General features: G+C 36.8%; 1 long non-coding RNA gene across 1 annotated transcript in view; it reads left to right on the forward strand.

Moving 5' to 3' along the window:
* Positions 1-22349, forward strand: part of LOC106030480 (uncharacterized) — a 62509-nt gene that overhangs the window by 14265 nt on the left and 25895 nt on the right. Inside the window, exon 3 of the long non-coding RNA XR_001203774.3 lies at positions 3205-3429. This is a non-coding gene — a long non-coding RNA (uncharacterized lncRNA). The remainder of the gene's footprint in view (positions 1-3204; positions 3430-22349) is intronic.

The raw sequence follows: 22349 nt of genomic DNA on the forward strand, positions 1-22349 counted from the left end.
AATTCATTTAATGATCAATGACAGTCTGTACCTGAGGCAGGAATCCTTTGTTAAAAAAAAAAAAAAAAAAGTAAGTGGATACAGAAAGTCCTGGAAAGTTGGGTTATACAGTTATTTTCAACTGTCGTATTTCCTGAATATTAGTCCTTGCAATGGGAAACAATATTTTTGTTGTTGTTGTCGTTGTTGTTGTTCCTTCTCACTTCCCCCAACTTTAATATCATAAGGTTTTAAAAAGTAAAGCAGTTTATGAAACAGAATTACAGAATCATAGAATAGCTGAGGTTGGAAGGAGCCTCTGAAGGCCATCTGGTCCAACACCCCCAGAACCACCTAGAACAGGTTTTTAAGAACCATGTCCAGGCAGCTTCTGAATATCTCCAAGGAGAGAAACTCCACAACATCTTTGGGTGACCTGTTCCATTGCAAGGTCACCCACACAGTGAAGAAGTATTTCCTGATGTTCAAGTGAAACCTCCTGTGTTTCAGTTTGTGTTCCTTGCCTCTGGAATAGCTTGTGGCTTCTTAGCTCAGGGGTCCTATAGAAGCAATTTTATCCCCTTAATGGAACTTTTTACTCATTAAAAAAAACTGTTCACACCTAACATGTTTACAGAGGATGCCCAGGTATGGACGTGCAGAACTTTGGTACAAAGTGGTATGTAAGGGACTATTTTGTGCCTCTTTAGGTAAGGCTTTCTTACATGTTTGGCTTAGAACTGCGTAAGCAGCCTCTTGTTTCTTTCTTTCCTGAAATGAGAAATATATTGTTTGCTCTATTCTAAGGGTAAAACTGGGAAATCTAAATTTGTAAAGAAGTTTTTTGAAAATTCAGCTGTTATGGTTCAGTGGAAAAAATGGAGACTTAAATTCTTGTCATTAAACTCAGTGAGATCTCACTGGCATTGTGTGGATGATAGATAAGTCACCTTATCTTATCTCCTGTCCAGAGACTGAGTTCCATGCAGTGGTTTCCTACAGCATTGCACAGCTCTATGGCCTTGGGAAAACAAGATAGGTAATTAGAAAGTTTGGAAATTTTAGCAGCTTTCTAAGATGTTCTATTTTAAAAGGTATTTCTCTTATTCCAGAAGTATATTCTGGTTATGTTTCATGTCTCTATGCAAGATTCATGCTATTATTAGAACTACAGTAAAACTGTCTTAAAAAAAAAAAAAAAAAAAAGCTTCAGTAATGACAGAGTTCCATATTCTCTTCAAGAGTTATTGTTAAAAGCATTTTTCCATTTAGAAAAATGTAAATAGAGAATGAAAAAAAAAATCACTATAGTGCTTTGATCAATTAGTTTGATTTAAAGTATCTGGAAGCAGGGTTATGTTTATAGTGGAGTATGGCCACCATACATGCTTATGCATATATGAAAATATAGAATATGAAAAAATACATTACAGTTACATTATATGGCTCTGCTTGAAGAGATTGCTGTAAAGTCAGGGTGTTTGTAGAAAAGACAATCAGAAGAAACCTTCTAGACTGTCAATCCAGTCCCTGCTATAGTGAGTAAATACAGATTATAATCCTGACCATAAATTTCACTTTTTGGACTCTGAATTTTATTTGCACTTAGACTTGACTGTCTACAGTAGAGCCCTGTCCTGTCTCCCACCTCCAAAATTATTTGATTTTTTTTTTCTTATTTCCATCCTAAAATTATACACTGTTAATTCATACTCATTTATTCTGGTGCCTTGTTCTTTATTTTAAATAGCTATTCTCCCTTCATGATATATATTCCTGGATGTATTTATAGAGAGCAATCAGGTCTTCTGGAATTAATACTTTTAAAATAGAAATTACTAATTGCCTTCTTATTTCATGCAAATCCTATGGGCTGGAGGTCCCTCGCTAGCCTGGACTACTGGTGAGATTTTCATCTTCATATGCAGGGTGCTCCGTTTTGCTGGTCCTGTACCCTGTAGAAGCAGATGCTCAAGGGGATAAAGGCAGAGAAAAGGAAGGTAGGAATATTTTGAGCTGCCTGTGATGGCAAGGTTTAGGCAGTTATCTACCTTTTATACCCATAATCCCACAGTTTTATGTTCCATCCTTTAGGAAAGCTGTACTTTTCTTTGCCTTTATTTTACATCAGTATTTGAGGAAATACTTTGTTTATCCAAGTGCTGAGCTAATCTAACTCTGAACACCCACATTAAATATGATCCATTTCTTAAAGAGAGGCAAGAACATCATCTTTGTCTGCTAAAATTACAGTTTCCAAAAGACATTCAATATACAGAATCAGACAAAGCTCACTGTGTTGAATTTCTATCTGTTTATTAGAGTTTCTGTGTTGGCTAAATTTCATTGATTTACAAAGCACCCATTCTTAACTCTTTTCAAAGGCCATAATATAATTTACCCAGTCCCCCTCCAAAAAAGAAGGGGCAGTTGTATTTGCAGGTGTAAACATTAGATGTTCCCATGGTTGATATTTCATGAGAGTGTTATAACTGAAAAACAGCAATCCAGCAATTCTTCTATTTTACTAGGGAAAAACAGAACTACACATATCAGACTTATGAGGAGCAGAAGGGGAGAAAAACCTTTGAACCAGACTCCCTCTGCCACCTTGCTAGTTATTTTTCAATTGCAGATTAAAGGTCCATCACTGCAGGTGAGAAGGATTTAGATGGGGCTCAGAATGTGAATTTCCCCTCTCTGCATGTCTCCCCCGTGAAGCAAACAGGTCATAAAAACAACTGCCTTCCTTTGTCTGGATTCATCAGCTCTATAAGAAAAGCTCATCTGTTTCAGTTTGGGAATGAAGCTCAAAACACTTTCAGAACATCACTGCTGATAAGCAGGAAGATTCAAGAGGGTGTTGGAAATCAGCTTTTGCTGGAGCTCTAGGTTCAGTTCACCTTCCTAGCTCACCACAAGGATGTGTGAATAATTTCATCCCTCTAAAATGTTTAGAAGAAAACCACAGAAACGCTAAATTGCAAAGGTCCTTGTCCAAGAGCATCTAGGAACAACTTACGTAATGATGCCTCGTATCAAAAGGAAGGAGCTTAAATTAACAAGTGACGGTGTGGTTCACAAAATTACATTACATTAAATAGCTGCAACTGTTACTTCTTCAGTGTGAAAGCACTGTTACCTGTAACTGGGAGGATATATGTCTATATCCTTTGTCAAATCTCTGCTCTCTGTCTCTGATTTTGTGTTTCTTCTAAACCACAGGTCAGCCGGGCATCTTCATATTTAATGTTTCAAAGGATCAGAAGTGTGAAGAAAATTCTGAACTATCTAGTGAAGGAAAAGACAGGTCTGTGATGGTTCAACAAACTCAGTAAGGACTTGACAAGTAAACAGCTTGCATTAATGCTTAGCATCCCTGAACTGCTGATTCCTGGGCACCAAAGGATTAAGAAGATTTTATTCTCAAAGGAGAAACACTGACTAAGGGTAGGGTTTTCATTTTTATTTTATTATTATTATTTTCATAAGAGGCATTTGTGGTTTACTGCCAACACTAGAAAAATTGCACCGATAAACAAATTATACCACGATAGTATATGTAGCCTGTGAGGGGAGGTGCTGCTTGCAACATGCATTTTTACAACATGCTATAAAAGAGATGCAATTTGCACTTGCTGACATTGACCTCTCATCACAGTCAACTAGCTATTGCAAAGCAAGTAACAGGGTGTGCTTTTCTGTTGTAAACAGAATTTATATATGCTTCCTCACATCTTATCTAATCCACTTGATAAAACATATGATTGGAAATACCCATACACACAGATAGCTAACATTTAATATTTTCTCCTCCAGCTTCTTTCTGTTTTCCTTGGTTCCTTAAATGAGTTCTCTTATGTAAGATTTAGAAATGCTGGCTTTTGTGGAAAAATGTTATCTTCCACCTGTTTGAAAATCATCTAGCACTGTTGTGTTCATTATAAACAAAAAAGAAAACAAACAATGAAGTTATTGACCAAACTTTTCTCTTAAAGGTGTACTCATGGATTTTCAGTAAAGAAGCTGTCACTTTAAGGGAGATGGTATGAAAGGAGCCTTTTTTCAAATTGTGTTCATTCTGGCATGTGTTTCTGTTAGCTTCCTGCACTGATTCAGTACTGGAGACAGTAAGATGTTACGTTTACGTTATGTTTCTATGGCAGTTCTTTATAATTTGTGGTTTTGATTTGTAGTGTTGTTCTTATATAATTCAGTATGGGATAGCTGCAGTAAAGTGTTTCAGGTGGCTGATCGTCTGTGAACAAGGGTATTTCATGTTCAAAATGTTTCTCTTTGTGATGATATGAATAGCTATTTAAGCTTTACAAATTGTTACATGTGATTTGAATCACAAGGATTGGTGAATAATAATGTATTATTTAGTAAGTGAAGGGTTTTTTAATTATTAAAAACACAAACAACTCAGGAGTGTGAGGAAAGACCATCTGAGGGTGAATATGTATGGCTGCTGGGCCAGAAAACTGTGAATGAAAGGTCACTAAAATAGTAAATTCTATACTTAAAAATGGGGGGGGGGGGGGGGGGGGGAATAGAACCTATATCCATATTTCATGGAAGGAATATAAAGCAATTGACCTTGATTTACTCTTTGTGCAGTTCTTCTGGCTGAGGTCTTAATTCCCGCAACTAGTTTGAGATTTCTGGTATCTCATTGTTCCACAGTAATAAATATTTTGCTGTCCAAAGGGAAGTAGAATTGCCCATGAGTCCTATAGTTCTGCTATAGTTCTGTGCTTTCTGCTTCATGTCATGTTGTGTACAATATCTTACGCAGCTGAACCCTTCTTTAGACAGTATTCCCATTTCCAGTTAAAGTAAAGGATCTTCTCCCTGTTACTGGAATAGTAGCAGACTTACTCAGTGCAGGTGTTGTCTGTTCCATGCTCCCATTTTTCTTATTTAATGTGTCTTCATTTCAGGACACTGAAAACTCTTCCAAGAGACCCTTTTCTCATTAATGGATTGACCTGGTAGACAACTGAGGCTGTTTTACTCCATTTCCATGCACTAGACCAAATAAGTGTGGGGTGAGTGCTGGCAGAGGGTGAAATGCATTTGAACGCATTTGACCCTCATGTGAGAACGCATGAGAAGTAGGGTAGGTGGATAGGTAGAGAGGGGAGAGAGGCAAACCTCTCTGCCCTGTGATAACTGCATTTTAAAAGCAATGCTATGTACCATAAAATTACATTTCCTCATCTCCTGTTTCATTATGTGCTCCCTATTTCCTTTTGCTCATCTTCAACTGCATCTAGTCTGGAGGCAGGCTTTGGTTTGCTAACATCAAGATTTCATGTTTTTGTCTTGTGATCAAATCGGGTCCCTCAGGAGTTTTTCTCCCCTGTACTCCCCTCCTCTTTCTCCCAGATTTTGATTGACCGTTACCAGAAGATTCTTCTTCAGGTAGTGTTGCATTGGAATGCATAAATTCACGTGAAAATGTTGATCTCTTCTGCACTATGCTTCATACAACTGTACACTTCAGTAGTGAACCCAAAGTAATTTCTGAAAAACCGTAATTTACCATGAGGCATGGCAAGAAGTTCTGTCTCTCATATTTTGTTTGCATCTGGATTTTGATAGGAGTATAGTTTCTTGGTAAGTGTAGAACTTTTGTCTTTGAATCTGTGCCGTGGTACAGTTCCTTTTGTCAGGTTTACACTGATGATGTGAACCCTCTTTGTACTGAATGACGCTGACAGGAATAGATGACCAAATATTATACAAGGATGGACTTATGGTTGTCCTAGAAAGGCTGCCACAGACAATTTTAAGATGCATCATTCTACTTGTATCAGATGGAAATGAGGATCTGGGGAAAAGATCAGGGCAAAACAGGTGTGAGTCCTTCTGTGCTGGGACTAAGGGTTATCTGTCATGTAAATGGATCTCTAATTAACCAGTCACATGTCACAGGTAAAGAAATGTAGAACAGTGAGCCTCCTTCTGCCTGGAAGCAAATTTTATTCTTAGTTGGTATCCTTGTTGATGTGGGCTCATGAAAATGACTGAAAGAGATGGCACTACTGTTCCCATGAGGAAATTCTGTCTTGGAATTAAGCTGTGGTAGGGCTGCTTCACTTGAGATGGGAGAACTTAATTCAAAAGAAAATAGTGAAAAAGACAAAGTTACTTACCAAGAAAAATGATGCACTATCCTGCTGGTAGGTTCCCTGACTATTTAAAGAACCTTTTTAAGAAACTTTATTTTTAATCTATGATTTTGCCCCTCAGTTAGTGGCACCAGGTTGCTAGGTAGGGTTTGTCTTCTTCTGCCACTGTACAAGACTATATTCCCATTCTAGCGTGTCCCGCTCTAGTGCAAGCACAATGGTGGCCTTTTGGAGGTAAGGTAAAATACATTTCTTTTGTTAGGACTCTAACAAGCTCTTTGGAAGCTGCTGTCTGTTTCTGTTCATTGGTGTTTGAGGAAGAACACAAATGCCAAGCTGCAAGGAGGACTAGCTGCCTCCTAGTCTGGAATCAAAGGAGGATATAGAGGATGTGTCCTTGTCTTCTTATGGCTCATTGATACCAGCTGTTTACTAGGGGCATACTCTATGCCAAGGCATAATTTAACAAGACAATTTTCAAATTGTAGGCATAGGTGAGATATCTCAGGTGATTTGCTTACTTTGAAATTCGTGACTTGAATGGGCTGATGTCTGATCTGTCAGGCTGCTGAATGGAGTCTTGAACCAGACAATGACTTGGATTCAGTGTTGTTCTTGATTGGTAAAGTTCATGTGGACAGAAGCATCATATCAGAATGGAAGGATAGCTGGAGAAATGGCCCAGTTAAATACTGATGGGATTAAAGTTCTAGAAAGGAGATGGTAGGAGTACCTGAAAATGTCTGCTTTGTGAGCTCTGCTTCTGGCAGGAGGAAAAGAGAGAGAAAGAGATTCAACAGATTTGGTCATGCAAGATATCAGGCCACATTTCTAAGCAGATCTCTACTAATTACAGTGTCAGCTTGGATGTTCATGATCAATGGTATGAATCACGTCTCAGGAATGATTCACTATCCTAGTTCAAAGCTCTGAAGATTTGAACAGTGTTACTCTGCCATTACTCTCATTCCTGCTAGTGAACGTTTCCACAGAAGTCTATGAGCCAACCTTGATATGACCAGATGGGACACCAGCATTAGCTTCCACAGACTTATCAGGACATCTTTCTCCGTGTTCAAAACCCAGGAAAATTCTTGGTCTGTAAGACCTTTTCAATAAATAAATAAATAAATAAATAATCACCATAAAATAATGCTTCAAAACCTTTGTTTAATTTCATTTTTGGTATTTCTATATTTCATCTTACACCCTTTTAACATAGTGTTATTGAAACTGTTTTTGAATACTTGCAGGGCATTCCCATGGAGGCCAAGTGAATTTTAACAATAAATTCAGTGGATCCAGGATCAGCTCTTTAGTGAATAAATAATTTTACTTTCAAGCAAACTCTTTCAACACTCTGAAAATATTCTAATGTCAAAGACTTGTACTCCTCACCACCATTAATATTCATTAGGAATTGAAAGAAGCATGTATTAAGTTCCATTGGGGTTTAGCTTCTACTTTTGTGTTCTCACTGAAGTTTCTTTTAATGTATTCTGAGAAGTGTTTGGTAACCTTTATGCTCTTTAGTTGTGTGCAGGCTTTTACACTTCTTCCTCCACAGAAATCACTCTCTGGTTCTGAATGTATTTCTGTTGTTTTCTGTCATATTGAGGACCTCCTTTGTGGTTTGTTGAGACTGAGTGAATCTTCTGTTCATCTTGAATAAAAGCTGGTACAGAAAATTGGACACATTCACCAGAATAATTGCATCCATTTGCAGTTCAGCTTCCAGTGGTTTTGTTGCAGTGAGAGAACTGAGATGTGGTGACAGTATTAGACTTTTTGACGCAAAGCTACCTGAGATTCAGGTATGATCCATTCACTTCATTTCTCTTTCTATGGCAAACAGAAATTCTGCAGTAAAGATAGTTGTTTTCCCAGCTACTGGCATCTAGACTGACTAACTCTCTATTTCTTCCATTTCCACTTCTGTATTAAAATTTTTCCTGTAATCACGGTGTACTTACATTTGCATTGAATAACTTTGTAAATGTTTCCCCTGTATTGGAATATTATTATATGGTAAGAAATATATGCCACCTTAACAACTGTCAAGAATATAATTTATCAAGATAAATTATAGAGATCAAGGTAATATATAGATTGTTGTCAAATGATTTGAGAGTAATTTTTTTTTTTTTTAGGATTACCTCTTTTTATTGAATCGATCTTTGAAAATATTAGTTCTCATGTCTTTTGACTGATCTTAGTTTCACAAATGATTTATTGACAAAGACATGAATACATAAATCGTGAGGAAAACCCATTTTCATATTTTGCACTGGTACAGTTCAAGAAGGGATAGTACTGTATTGTGCAAATATGTCAAGAAAAAAGGTATTAATGTTATAGACTAATACCATCAGAAATAGATATGTATGTTTTTCAAGTTACTCTCATAGTGACAATCACAGTTTTTGTAGGTGTAAAATTAGTTATTGGAAAACACACATCTGCAATTAAGAGAAATCTACATTAAGCCATTTGCAAGTCAATCAAGATATTGAAATTAATGAAGTATTGTTTTTTTTAGTATTGATAAAGCACAGTATTCAGTGACAAATTGCTCCTTAATCCACAAACTGTTCAGAAGTCTAGATAATAGCATAAAAGTCTATTGCAAACCCTAATTTCCAAGTCTCACTCTTATTCAATCTCTTTCTGGTCCTATTAGTCTTGCTCTTAGCTACACAGTGACACAAATTTGCCAGAGGATAATGACAGCTCAGCTCATTCACAGCAGTGCTTTCCTGGGAAAGGAGAGATGTGGTCTTATTCCTCCTCAAGCTATGGAGGAGACTCCTCTGTGTTTTAAAAGTAAAAGCATGAAGTAGATGTATTACTGAAAAGAAAGATCCAAAGGTAGCCAAGAGTAGGAACAGGAACAGTCTGTGAATCCCTAACACAGAAATAAGACCAGACTAAGGAGAGGGGGATTTCAGACGTACCCATCTTCGTAAGTGTCTAGGTATTATGAAGAGTGCTGAGACTTCCTTGATTTTTCGGTCACTGAAAATTTTTCAGTCATTGGAACTAAACAGCCAAAATGTCTAAGTAAGGGATTTAAGGATTTAATTCCCAGCCAGATGCTGAAAAGTTAGCTATGGTTATAGAGATGTTCTTTGTGGATTGAGGTCTAAGACCTTTCTCATGGAGTTCACAAGAGGCACATGAAAAGGTCCCAGTGGGCAATTGTGAAATATGTTAATTTTGTAGATATTATGGATCTTGCTTGTTTGCTTGCTTTTTGTTTTGTTGTTGTTATTGGTAGACTGATTAAAAAGATATGCCAAATAAGTGATGGAAAGCTTACAATTATACAATTTACAATCACAGATGAAAGTCTGGGTGTTCTCGCTATGTTTAAATGTTCTTTAAGAACATTAGTTAGTGTTCACCCTCATCTTAGGCAGCAGCTTGCAACAACAGCATGTTAAAACTGCATCACTAACAAAGGAAGAAAGCATCGTCAGGGCTCCAAGGGCACCAGTAGGCCTTCCCGGCCCTGCCCAGCCTCCCCTGATTCCTGCCCAAGGGTCCATGAGCCCTATTCCAGCTCAGCCCAGGACCCCCAGGCTGGATATCTTGGGCTCATCTTGGACCTGACTCATTACTTTCCATCCATCTGATGGTCACTGAGATGTTGTTAGCCTTCTTGGGTGCTGCTCAACCCAGCTGGGTATCATGGGGCTGCAGTGGGCTGTGGCTGTGCTCACTGCCAGCTTGTACTCCCCTGTGGAGCATCCCTGCTCTTGCTGTTCCCAGACTGATAGCTAGGAAACTTTTAGAGTCTTTGGTAAGACAGGAGATGTGGCAGTCTGAAGTCTGAGATGCAAGCATTGGTCATTTAGAATAACCCAAGAAACAGAGGTCTGTTAGACGGTCTCCAGCAGGCAGGAGGAGACAGGTTGTTCTTACCGTAACGTATATCCCAACTGAAGAGCTGAAAGAACAAGAGCAGCAGGCAGTGTTTCAGACCATGAGCACAATGAGGTGCAGAGCAGCTGGTGGGATCAGGAGTGGCTGGGAAGGATAACTGTCAGAGCCAAAATGGTGCATAAAGGAGGTGGCATTTTCAGACAGTCCTTTCCACCTGGAAGAAAAGGTGTCAGAACGCCACAGCTTACAGGCCTTTCCACCTGGAAGAAAAGGTGTCAGAACGCCACAGCTTACAGATCACATCTAGAGAAGAGGAATAGAAAGTTATATAAACATATAACAGAAATTGTCATTGTCTGTTCATCTGCTTATGTATCCTCCTGTTTCTTTTCTTTAGCACATTAAAATACATTATGCCAAGTGATTCATATCTGCAAGTGGGAAGGAGTAACTTACCTAACATTTTGATGTTCAGTTCAATATTCTTAGGCTTCTAGGCAGGACTTCAATAAAGCTGGTTTTGCTACCTATAAACACAAAATAGTATACCTCATGGTATGATGGTTATTACACTGAAGTGTTTTTTGCTTTTTCTCTTAAACGTTAATTCCAGAATGGCGGGTTCTGATAACTCCTTGCTTTTACGTGAATGATATGTGAAGGTAATGGACTAGAAGCCATGGGTAATCACAGTATGAAGGAATTTATATCTCTCACTTATTTGAGAAAATGGCCCAGAAGTGAACAATTTGCACCAGTATTTTGACATCTTCAGCACTGGTGATTTTTTATTTATTTATTTATTTTTTGTATTAGCAGTGTTTTCACTACATCAACATTTCTCTTATTTACTAGTGCTGGTTAGTTTCATCACCACAGATATTTTTCACAAGCCATAAAGGAAGTATGCCTTAGTCCTGTTACAATTTGGACTGAAAAATTGCCAAGAGAAAGAGTAAAAATTCATAGATCTAAGATATAAGTTTGCTTGTACTTTTATCCTCAATGCTGGAGATAAAGCTGCTTTCTCAGTTTTCATCGTGTTACCATGTGTAGCCATTATAAGGATTTTGATCTCTGAGGAAAAACTCAAATCCCAATAAATACTCACAACATACTGTCATTGGCCTCTCTGTTCTCACTTCCTTTCTCTTTGCAAAGATGTTTTTAGTGGGTACAAAAGAAATCCTTCCTTCCTTCCTGCAGCAGCGGACATCATCCTTGAAAACTTCACAGAATGAAGCTATGTCTCCCATTCACTCAAAAATATGTGTGACAGCAAATCTCACAGGACTCCCTGTAAAATGACATGTGTGCCTAAGAGATGATAGTAAGGTTTTCTACTTCTTGTCCTATTTATTTTTTATAAGATTTTGGCAGGAAAAACAAACAAACAAACAAAACCAAAAACAACCAACCAACCACAACAACAAGAAAAACATTTATTAAGCAAATATTAAATATAAATATTTAATTACATTTAATATTTTTCATAACGATGTATAAATTACTGTTTGTTTTTAGAATACCGAATCAAGGGAAGAATATTAAAGTAGGCAAAAGAAATCTCAATCAAAGCACCTTAGCAGTGCCTGTGGTATGGTGGGCATAAACAGCACTCCTGTTATTGTTATTGTTCTTCTTTTTGTTGTTTTATCAAAGTCTGCCCTCTGTAGTTTATCTTCTCAGATTTTAAAAATAATTTTTGCAGGTTCATCCTGTCCTGTGGTAGAGGAACCTCCCTGTTCCAGTTTATGTTGGAATCTTCCTAGTGCAGAAGGATGCTTAAGAGAGCCAAATCCTAGTGGATTTTTGTTGTTGTTGTTTGTTTGCTGTTGTGCTTCCCATCAGAGCCAGCTGGTTGAAAGGGGACTCTTCTGCCAGAGCTGCTCTTAGCTGTATTCGTGTTCTTGTGTGTGCATGTGCATATCCAAAGACCAGAACACTGTTTCATGTCCACCGGAGATGTTATCTGCTTTGATTACTAAGAAAGCATCTACTTATCTTTTATAGCAGCAATTTTTCCTCATAGATGCAGCATGCAACTCTTCTTCAAAAAGAAATGAAAATCTTTCAAGTAAAAAAATAAATACTTACAAAGAGGTGTTTTTCAAGATGTTCAGAGTACACTTTCTATTAATTTCGACTGTTGTCCAAACTAGTCAACATACAGCTGTTGCAAATTAACTTCCTTGTTGAGAAAAAATGTTATGTGAAGAATCAAAGTAAATTGCAAATGGAGCAGATTAGGATCTTATGCTGTCAGGAGAAATAAAATATAATATCAGAAATTGTATGATGGTCTGCTTTCCAGTTGCTGTTTAGAGAAAGATATAAAAAAGTTATAGTAGCATCTGAGTTCTGAAGTGCATTTTTTGCATATTTAATTTCAGTCATCCTTGCTTTCCACCATCTATTGATAAATGTGATGAGTTTTTCTTGTGAACAAGCAAATGTTGCCTTGTTGCACATCATCTCTAACAACTAGATAGGATAGCATCAGAAAAGGGAAGCTGAATCTCAGAAAAAGTATTTTTTTGAGTTTTTAATATTGAATAGAACAAAGCTAGTCTAAATACTTACATTTATTTTCCTTTGATTACAGTTACCCATTTCTCTTAAGTCTACCTTGCCTGTTCTCTGGTGTGACAGATGTGTTTTAAAAATACTGTTAATCATGTAGACTATACAGGAACTTCTGCCTTCTCATTTATTAGATGCATTATAATGCAGAAGTTTATAAACCTAATTTCTTACTGTGCTGGTGACAGAGCACTGGAACAGGTTGTCCAGAGAGGCTGTGGAGTCTCTTTCCTTAGAAATCTTCAAAAGCCTTCTGGACGTGGTCCTGGGCACCCTGCTCAGGGTGGCCCTGCTTGAACAGGGTTGGCCAAGATGCCTCCAGATGTTCTCTCTCACCTCAGCTGATTCCATTCTGGCATCTCATTACTGTTCTGCGCCTGATTTAGACAAGCTAGTAAGCTATGTTGCATGCTGCAAACCCAAAATTATTAAGTGTTAACTGTTTGGCAGCCAGTAATAAGATCTAAATTCCTTAAAGAAAAAATTTAGTTTATTTCCTGAAATGATTGGACTTGCCTTGAAAGCTATCCACTTTCCCTTATGAGTGAGACTGACTCATGTAACCATATATCGCTAGAAAGTAGCTTGTCTCTTGAAGTCCTTTGATATCCAAGGTCTCAGAGATTAAACCCAGCTCCTAATTTTTTCTTGGTAAAGACATAAAAACCAGTGAAGACATATATTTTACCTTGAGAAAGTACTCTACTTAAAGTCATAGTATTTTTATTTTCTGACTGTCAGTTGGTCTAATAAAAGATATTACATCCCTCTCCAAATTTTATCTCCCATGTACTTTAGGAGGTTTTCAGGAGTTTAACCTAGTTTCGTAGAATTTGTTGTCAGCAAAGTTATTTTCAGCTTTGCAGATGGCCTAAATTTTATTTGACCTACAACTAAGATGTGTAGTATCCTAACTGGTCCAGGGCTGCTGTGCTGCATAGCGCTTCAAATCAGTATTGTTTATATACTTACAAAGACTAAAGCTCTTATTCTTTGCAATAAAGCAAAATATTAATTAACGTTTTGCATTATCAACATCCATCTTTGTAATAACTGCATTGCCACCTTTCTGTGTAACAGAATATGCTATAGTTTTGTTATTTCAGCTAACTAATCAAACTAAGTAACAATAGAAGAAGCAGCAGCACTGCATTTTTAGGTAATTTTAGTTTTCTACTGTGTGCTGTTGAACAATGAAATAATTGAGCAGTACAGAACACTTGCTCTTTTTTTCAACATCTTTTTTTCTAACTCTTGTTTCTGTCCTGGTGATATTTTAAAAAGACTTCATATAGTGAGAAATTGCCCTATTTGTTTCACATATATTATGCCTTGGAATCAAAACTAATCACAGATGGAATCTTGGTGCTTGGACACTTCAAGATTACATCATGACTATATTTATTGCTGATGTTCAGAACATATGTATCTCAAAAATAATTATGGTACATCATTTCTTTGTGTTGCGTTTCCCCTCAGAGAAGTAAATACAAGATCTTTGAAATTAAGTGTGGGATCATCTTCATAAACTGGGCAGTGAAGAGATTCTTCAGATAATTAGCAATAATAATAATAAAACACATTGAGACAAAAAGTGTAGGAAAAGAATCTTAGCTCTTCACACAAATGTTCCAGTGTTTTTCCATATTACAATTTTGGTCTGAAATGCCTTCCTTTGGCGTTTTCTTTTTCTTTTTCAGAAAAGAAATTTTTCCCAAAGTCTGCCTTGCCACATAGTCTGCAAGAAATTGCTTATGTTAATGTATGCTCCAGTTAAACAGCAATAAAATTACAAGATGTGTACACCTTTGTTAATCTTTGTTGTTCTTTCATAGGATCACAGCAAGGTGGAAGGGACATGGAGAGGTCCCCAGTGCAGCCAAGCAAAGGGGACTTGCCAGGTTGCTCAGGGCTTTATCTGGTTGGATCTTGTAAACTTTCAAGGCTGGAGGTTGCACAACCTCTGTGAGCAACCTGCTACACTGCATGACTGTCTTTACGGTGAAAAAGTTTTTCCTTATACCCACTATGAACCTCTCTCATTTCCTTTTGTGTTTGTTGTCACTTGTCCTCCTACCATGCACAACTGAAGAGCCTTGCTTCATCTTCTTGATAACCTTCTCACAAGTATTAGAAGGCTGCTATTAGGCTTCCCCCTCAACTTTCACTTCTCCAGGAATGTGGAATTTATTATAGATTTTTTTAAAAAAGATTTCATTATTACCATATTACTGCTTGTACTTTCATAAATGTGTGGTTGTAATATCATTTAACTGTTTTTTGTTTTTTTTTAGAGGAAAACTAATAGGAATATAAAATTAAAATAGAATAATTGCTCCTTTTCCCAAAGATAATATCATTTAATACTTTTGCTTTTGTCTGTTGTATAAGGCACGAGCAAAAATTGTCTCCATCTCATTTCTGTTTAGCAACTAACTCAGCTACGTAAGGGCACCACTCCTTTGAATAGGCAGCAAAATCTTTTCTCTCATTAAAAAACAGATCCCAGTTAACTTGTTAACCATGCTGCATCTTTGCTATCTTGAACAGCTAATGAGTAGCTGGCAGCTTCCTCAGTAAACAGTGTTGTGATTAAATTATTCCTTGTATAAAGCCAGTCCAAAGACATTCATCTATCTGTAAGGAATTTACCATGGCTTGCCACAACATCAGAAGTTGCCTACAAGGGGTGTCTGTGGGACACCGAGAAATGAGGCCTGTGGCTACTGTCAGAAGCTATGGGAAGAGGCAGAGACTGTGGGACAAAGCCATGCAATGGGAAGTTAAACAAAAATTTCCTTTAACCAGCCATGCTGTCATGAAGGACCTAAAGGGTTGTCTGTAAGCCATAGGGATACTGAAATGGCACTGTCCTTTTTTCTAAAGAGGCATACACATGCCCCCTCTCCAAATTAATTGCCACTAAAAGTGGAAGAGACCTTTCAGAACTCATATTACCATTATATCAAGGAATTACTTGTGAAGAAATATATGATTTCAGAACAGATCATGTACTCCCGCATAATTTTAAAGTAGGATTATATTATTTTTATAACATTCTGTTTAAAGGCATGATAGTTATTTACTGTTTCTGGTTGCCTGTAATTTGTGATCTAGTTATCATATTAACCTGATATATGTAATAATTACAAATGTAGAATCTCTACAGCAAACTATAGCTTTATCCAAAGATGCTAGAGGTTATGTTTCTGTGTTACTGGGTGGGTAGCATACCGTGGTTGTTGTTATTATGCTTCATTTAGAACTATTTTTTGTTGAAGGCTGACACAGGTGTCATTTTACATCTGCACTTTTTGTCAGTTTTACTTTTGATAATGATATGTAACACAAGGGAAGCCTCTATAGGCAAAAAAAAAAAAAAAAGAACCAAACCAAAAAAAAAAAAACAAACCACTACTACCACCAACAAAAAATGGTCAGAAACTTTATGAAACCTACTATTCTATGGAAAATCAGGCATCAGAAATATAATAATTATATGCAATAAACATTTTTAACAGTTTTGAATGCAAAGATTATACTGACAAAACTTTTGTCTAATGTTAATGTCTTAAAGTTCTTTTCGCATATGTAGCGGAAACTGCATGGATAATGGAAATTGCAAGTGGGAATAAAATTTTTAAAATTAAGCAATAAAGGCATAGTGGAAAATACTTTAGCCTTTTTTTTCCCTCATCAACTGGAACCCAAACTATGGGTGTAAGGAAAACTGGGCACACAGAACTGTAGAACAGAAGCAAGATTCTACTGACTGGCTATGACATGCAATGGAAGAGTATTTGTTATCGGCTAGAATAAGTAAAAGTATGATTCCATCAATGTTAATGCTATGTTAACCTTACAAAAAGGACTGCTTTGAGGAAAGTGAAGGATTTTGATTGGTGAGTGGCTCCCTTGATCTTCCATTTTCCTCTGTGACACACTGGCTGAAAATACTGTTCTGATTCAGATGTTAATTTATGGAAATGGATAATACAATGTATCTGATTGCTTAATTATGCATCCTGGGGATTCATTCAGAATCCTTATAATACATCTTGATGACCTTTCAAAGGCAGATCTTGCAATTTGCAACTTTTATTGGAATTTAATCAACTGGACAATACTTTTCACATTTTTTCCTGATGAGGATACCAACCCCTGTCTCTAACACCTTTGCAGTGTACTATAATCACTAGTGTCTAATAATAAAGCAGTCATTCTTCTGTGGCTTAAGTGAATCCAAGAGAGAATGGAGTCAGCCCACAGCTCTGTCTCTCCACACTTTAACACTGGAAAAGATGCTACAAAGGTTTGCTCTTGAGGTTGTTGCAGTGTGCTAGCAACAAACAATACTGAAAGATAAATTAAGCTATAGCAAGTGAGGGAAGCCATATGATATGCAGTACAATAAATGGCATGGAGAAAATGGAAGTGTAATTCCCATTTAGCCTGTTTCATTATACAAAAACAAGGTTTTTCTACTGAAATTGAAAAGCAACTTATTTAAAACTAAAGAAAGGTCTCTTTACTGGATGGACTGTAATTAACATACATAATTGATTGCCAAGAGGTGTGACTGAAGAAAAAATGTGACAGACTAAAAAAAAACCACCAACCTTTCATATGCGTAACAGGAATGTGTTGAGTTATAATGGTAAATATGTAACTGTTAGGAAGGGTATAAATCCTTCTATAATCCTCCAGGGCATAACACCATTCCTTTATATTTGAGCCTATATTTGAGCCAAATCTCCTTTAGGTTTAGTTAAATACTAACTACAGAGTTTTTTTGTTTGTTTGTTTGTTTTTTAATTTCTTAAAAAAAAAAAAAAAAAAGAGAGAGAGAGAGAGCTTCTTTGCCCACTGCTTTCAGCCTGTAAGTCTGGATTGATGTTGATCACCGGGGTATTCCCAACTAATTAAGGCTGACTGGTTGATTAATTGTGGTAAGAAAAGTAAGTGAGACTCTTGACAGCCACTCCAAAATAGCAAAATAAATAACACATGCAGAAATTACATGTCCTAGTTGTATTCTGTATTTTGAAACACTGAGCCAAATAGATGAGCTTGAAATCAAAACATCTTTCATCTTTAATATTGCATTAATCTCCTACAAGAGTCTTAATATAAATATCTTAATAATATATATAATAGTCTTCAATAAATAAATTAAAAAATATATATCAAGGGAAGTAGCTTCTGCTGGCCAATATACTTACAATGCTACTAGTCTGGTAGTAGTTTAGAGTCTGTATGTCATGATTTATTGCATGAATGTAGCAGTTTTGGAGTGTGTTCAAGTTTTTCTCTAAGTAGAGGTGTTAGGGAAAAAAAGTGACCTTATTGGAGGTAAAAATGTAGGGGAGATAATAGTCCACCAAATGAATTAACAAGGTATATGGAAAGAGAACAAAAGTATTTCGTAGCATGATGTTGATAGTCCTGCCACTTTCAGTGCATGGCAGTTTGTGCCTGCAGAGGGTTGGCATTAAATATGTTTGAACACACAAAGAAAAAATGTGTGCCTACTGACAGCACTTTAAATGCTTACCACTTGCTACATATGCTGTGCAATGCACATGCTGCTCTGTTGTGTATCAGATGCATCTGAGAGTTACTGAGTAGGTGGACTGGGAAAAACGTAATACTTGCAAGAGTGAATAGATAGAACAGAGGGGGAGAGTTGCAAGAGTTGAAATAGTTGCAGTTTACCTCTTTGATTTTTTTAATGATGTGTAACTGAATTTATATCTTGAAGACATTATTGGCTCCTAGATTTTATAAAAGTTAAGGCATTTTTTAGAAGTAAATTACAAGATGAAAAAGAATTAAAAGAGCAAATATACATTCTTCTTTCAATTGGTTTTAATTTCCTTTTATCTGACTGTTCTCTCAGGTGGAACTGATGATGAAACTATGAAGAAAGAGCCATACATTCTAGTTTTCATTAAAAAAATGACCAGCTCATGAATGGCTAAAGTTTAAAATGAAAATGTATGTTCACCTAATTAGTTATCTTATTTAAATGAATGGAGACACCATCACAGCATGCAAATACACTCAGAATTAGCATATGCATGCAAGTATAGTCACAACCTGTACTGGGCTGGCAGAGTGAGAGTAAGAAATGGTCGCCCCCCCAAAGAAGAGATAACAATTTGCACTGTTGGATACTGAAACCTCTGCTTGGGACAACTCTGCTTTATTTAATGTAAAGCTAATCTGCTGCATCTGGTAGCTGAGCAGTCAAGGTGAGATTTGGACCTAACAATCAGTTAGCAGCAAAACTGTTTATTTTCATGTTCAAAGAGATTCTTGTAGCACACCAGCTGTCTGAATAATAGTGAACCATCAAGTCTTTTGTTTACAAACACATTTGTTTGAAATGTTTTGCATGACTGGTTACAGATTGTGACAATTACACTGGGTCAGAGAAAAGAACGTCATGCAATGCCAGTGCTTATAATGAAGCATGCTCTGATCTGATGGATGCATCCTGATTTAACATGTCATGCTGCATTTCATAGGAAAACTTAAAAAAGAGTTTGTGAAACATTGTCTCTTACTGCAATGTTGAGCCACAAACACATGCTAGTTGTTTCTCAGTGCTGTTTTGTATTATATAAAACACTTGGCAGACACAAAGATTGTTACCTGAAAGTTGGTACGTAATTACTCATTGTCAAAATCCTGCTCAGTGCCAGCACTGGTACACAGATCCCTCCCATTCCTCTGGGTCATTTCATACTGCTCCTGCCTTCTCCGTAGAGCTGAGGCTGACTAATGTGCTGTGCCATTTCTGCTAATGGCTCTTCATAAAATGCTCCTTGTCTTTGTTTCCCTTCATATCAGCTGGTTTCCATTTAACAAGTTGACTGGGGGACACTTTCGTGTTAAGCATGTGATATATATGCCCCAAATAATTCCAGTCCCACTTTCTGGTGCAGACAGCCATCTGGTTGGTAATTTCTCATTTCTCTTTGTTGAAAGGCAAAGTCTTTCTCTCTGGCACCCAGCTCTCCTCTTAGCAATTTGTAGTTAAAAGGCTCCGATTTCATCACTAATATTTGTTTTTCAGCTCTCATAGCTGCATGTTAATAGTAAGATTATGTTTGAGATTTAAAGATTATGTTTAAAAAAATCAGATGTGTTTTGTATATCTTTACTTTCAGCTTCTCTTGTCTGTAATGCCACTTCTTATTGATCTCTTCATTTACCTAGAATGTTGCTGTTCAGATAGATGAATTCCTATTGCTACATAATTTTTTTACTTTCTCCTTGGTGTGGTTTTCCTTGTGTAGCTGATTCTGAACACTGCCTGTTCTGCTATTTTTAAACCAGTTTTTGTGTTGTGCTAGTAGTGATTTTGTTACTATCCCTTTTATGGAAATACCAAACAACAACCACGAATCTGTTTTACCAACCTGATGTGTAGTTGTTAACCATTGCAGAGTATTTCACATATCTATAAATGGTCTTGAACAAATTGTCATTTTTAGGTGGAAGTACCGCTTGGTCTCTAATATTTCAGTGATCTTGCAAGTCAAGATTTTCCTTTTGGGGATCTGTTCTTCATGAGGTGCTGTATTTCTTCCCTTATTCTTTTGGTATTTATCTATGTGGATATCCAATTGTAACTGCTGCAGCTTAAGGTACATCACCGCTGATTGCTGCATGGTGCGCTTCACACCAGCCTTCACTGTTTTTGACAGTGCCTCAAGTCTGCCTGTTAGTTTGTTCTAGATTTTGCTTGAAGGATTGCGCCACAACATGATCGTTGTGGCTGATTATGATAAGTATGGCCCAGTATGTCCTTACATTTTAGGCAGATGATCTGAATCCTCCATTAGTAGAGCTCATTGACCAGTTTTGCTGTTCTGTCACCAGGTCAGTCTCTCTTTTTTTTTTTTTTTTCTTTTCTTTTTTTTTGGATGTCTGTTTAAAGAAAAGCAGTTGCAAAAGCAAGACTGGAAACTCAACACAATTGGTACTTAGTTTCTGTGGCTGTGGCTCCCTAATGTTCTTCCTGGCACCCATGTGTCATCTTCTAACTTAGCATTAAAGCCACCCATCAGTTAAAGCCACCTATCAGAAGGAGTAAGCCATGCTCTGATGTTGTCAATGATATTTTAGAGCAATTGCAGAACCCATCTTTGCTCTCAGTGCTATGTTCTGTCTGAGCACAATGTTTTATGGCTGTCAACGCTAAGAAACTAATCCTGATTGTGTTTAATGGGCTTTCCACTGACTAGCCATTTGCTGTGCATTCTGTTAAAATGGGTGCTCTAGCTTGATTAAGGCATGTTTCTTCTTTCATTTGAAACACTTGGCCATTTATTCTCTCCAGTGTTAAAGTTTGAAGTTCATGTTTTTCATACACTGAATTATTGATGATGCTTTTAATGTCTAAAATATTTCTTTATTATAGTTACATACTGGAGAGAAAGACCAACACCAATCCCAAATCAATAGATATATTTTCTAAAGCTTCAGTGGGCTTTTTACCATGTTAAAATTTCAATATTTGAGAGTGACACCAGCATGGATAACTTTGAGAATAACTTTGAGTGAACTAGAATGGATGTTGAAAACCTGCCTGCATGCTTGTGTGAGTATGGTGTGTTTTTCAGACTGATTTGTTTAATCCATTAGGAACATTTTAGAAAATCAAACTGGGTGGCTGTGAATCCAGATTTTTAGATTCACATACTCAGACCAGTTCATTTAAAGTTATCTTGTATATCTTTATGGTTCTGTGTACTGTGTAAATTTATCCAACAGAGCTTCTAAGATTTTTTCTTCTTTATTTGGAGTCACATTTTATTAAATATTTAGTGGGTAAAACCATGTAAACCCTGTGTGTAGTGTCATTCTATTAATTTTGAATTATATGAAAAAAAGTGATATAAGAGAAGCGTATCTGGAATAAAGTAATTCTTCCCACCCATTCACAAGCATATAATTTTTAATGTATTTTTCCTTGTGCTTCAAGCATTTATGGCTGTTTTCCAGGATGTTTTTGAAAGATGTTGGCTCTATGATTGAATTGTTTGATTAAATGTTTGAATAATATCAGTCTTTTCAAATGAAATAAGCACGTTCAGCTTGCCAGATTGTTTAGCCTTGAGTTGTTAACTCCCTAGTGTCTGTCACGAATTATGTTTAAAAGTGGATGGTACCATATCTGGACTTGAGAAACAAGGAAAAAGTAGCAGCCTGAATAAGCCTGTTAGGGTTCAGCACTGCAATCAGGTGTGATATCCTTGCTGCACAGATGACACTTGTCTTGCTGGTGGGATCCAACCCATGAGTAGATACTGGGCTGGGGCTGCTCATTACAGGTCCTGCTAGCCCTGCTAGTGATTAACTTAAGTTCAATTTATTTATTTATTTATTTATTTTTGTCTGATACTGAAGAGAGATTTATTTTTCAGAAAAACGCTCAGTGTAAAGTATGCAGGGACTTACAATTTTCATGTCATGCTGCTAATACAAACTTACTCAAATGAATACATCTCCTGTAGGTACAGTCATTTCATACTTTAATAGTTGAAGGGCAGATCATTGTTTGTGATTTTTGTAGATTGCACGGGATAGACCAAAGGCAAAACAGGAATGAACTGTTTCTTCTGCATGGTTCATACCCTATGAAAGAGACTGATAAATTGCAGTACAGCTCTTAAAGATTCACTTAAGATTACTTTTTCTATATGAAAAATAAAGACATGTTTTTTGACTGAGTAACTTCTTATAACTCTGTGC

The sequence above is a fragment of the Anser cygnoides genome, chromosome 3 (assembly GCF_040182565.1).
Source record: "Anser cygnoides isolate HZ-2024a breed goose chromosome 3, Taihu_goose_T2T_genome, whole genome shotgun sequence".
Taxonomy (NCBI): domain Eukaryota; kingdom Metazoa; phylum Chordata; class Aves; order Anseriformes; family Anatidae; genus Anser; species Anser cygnoides.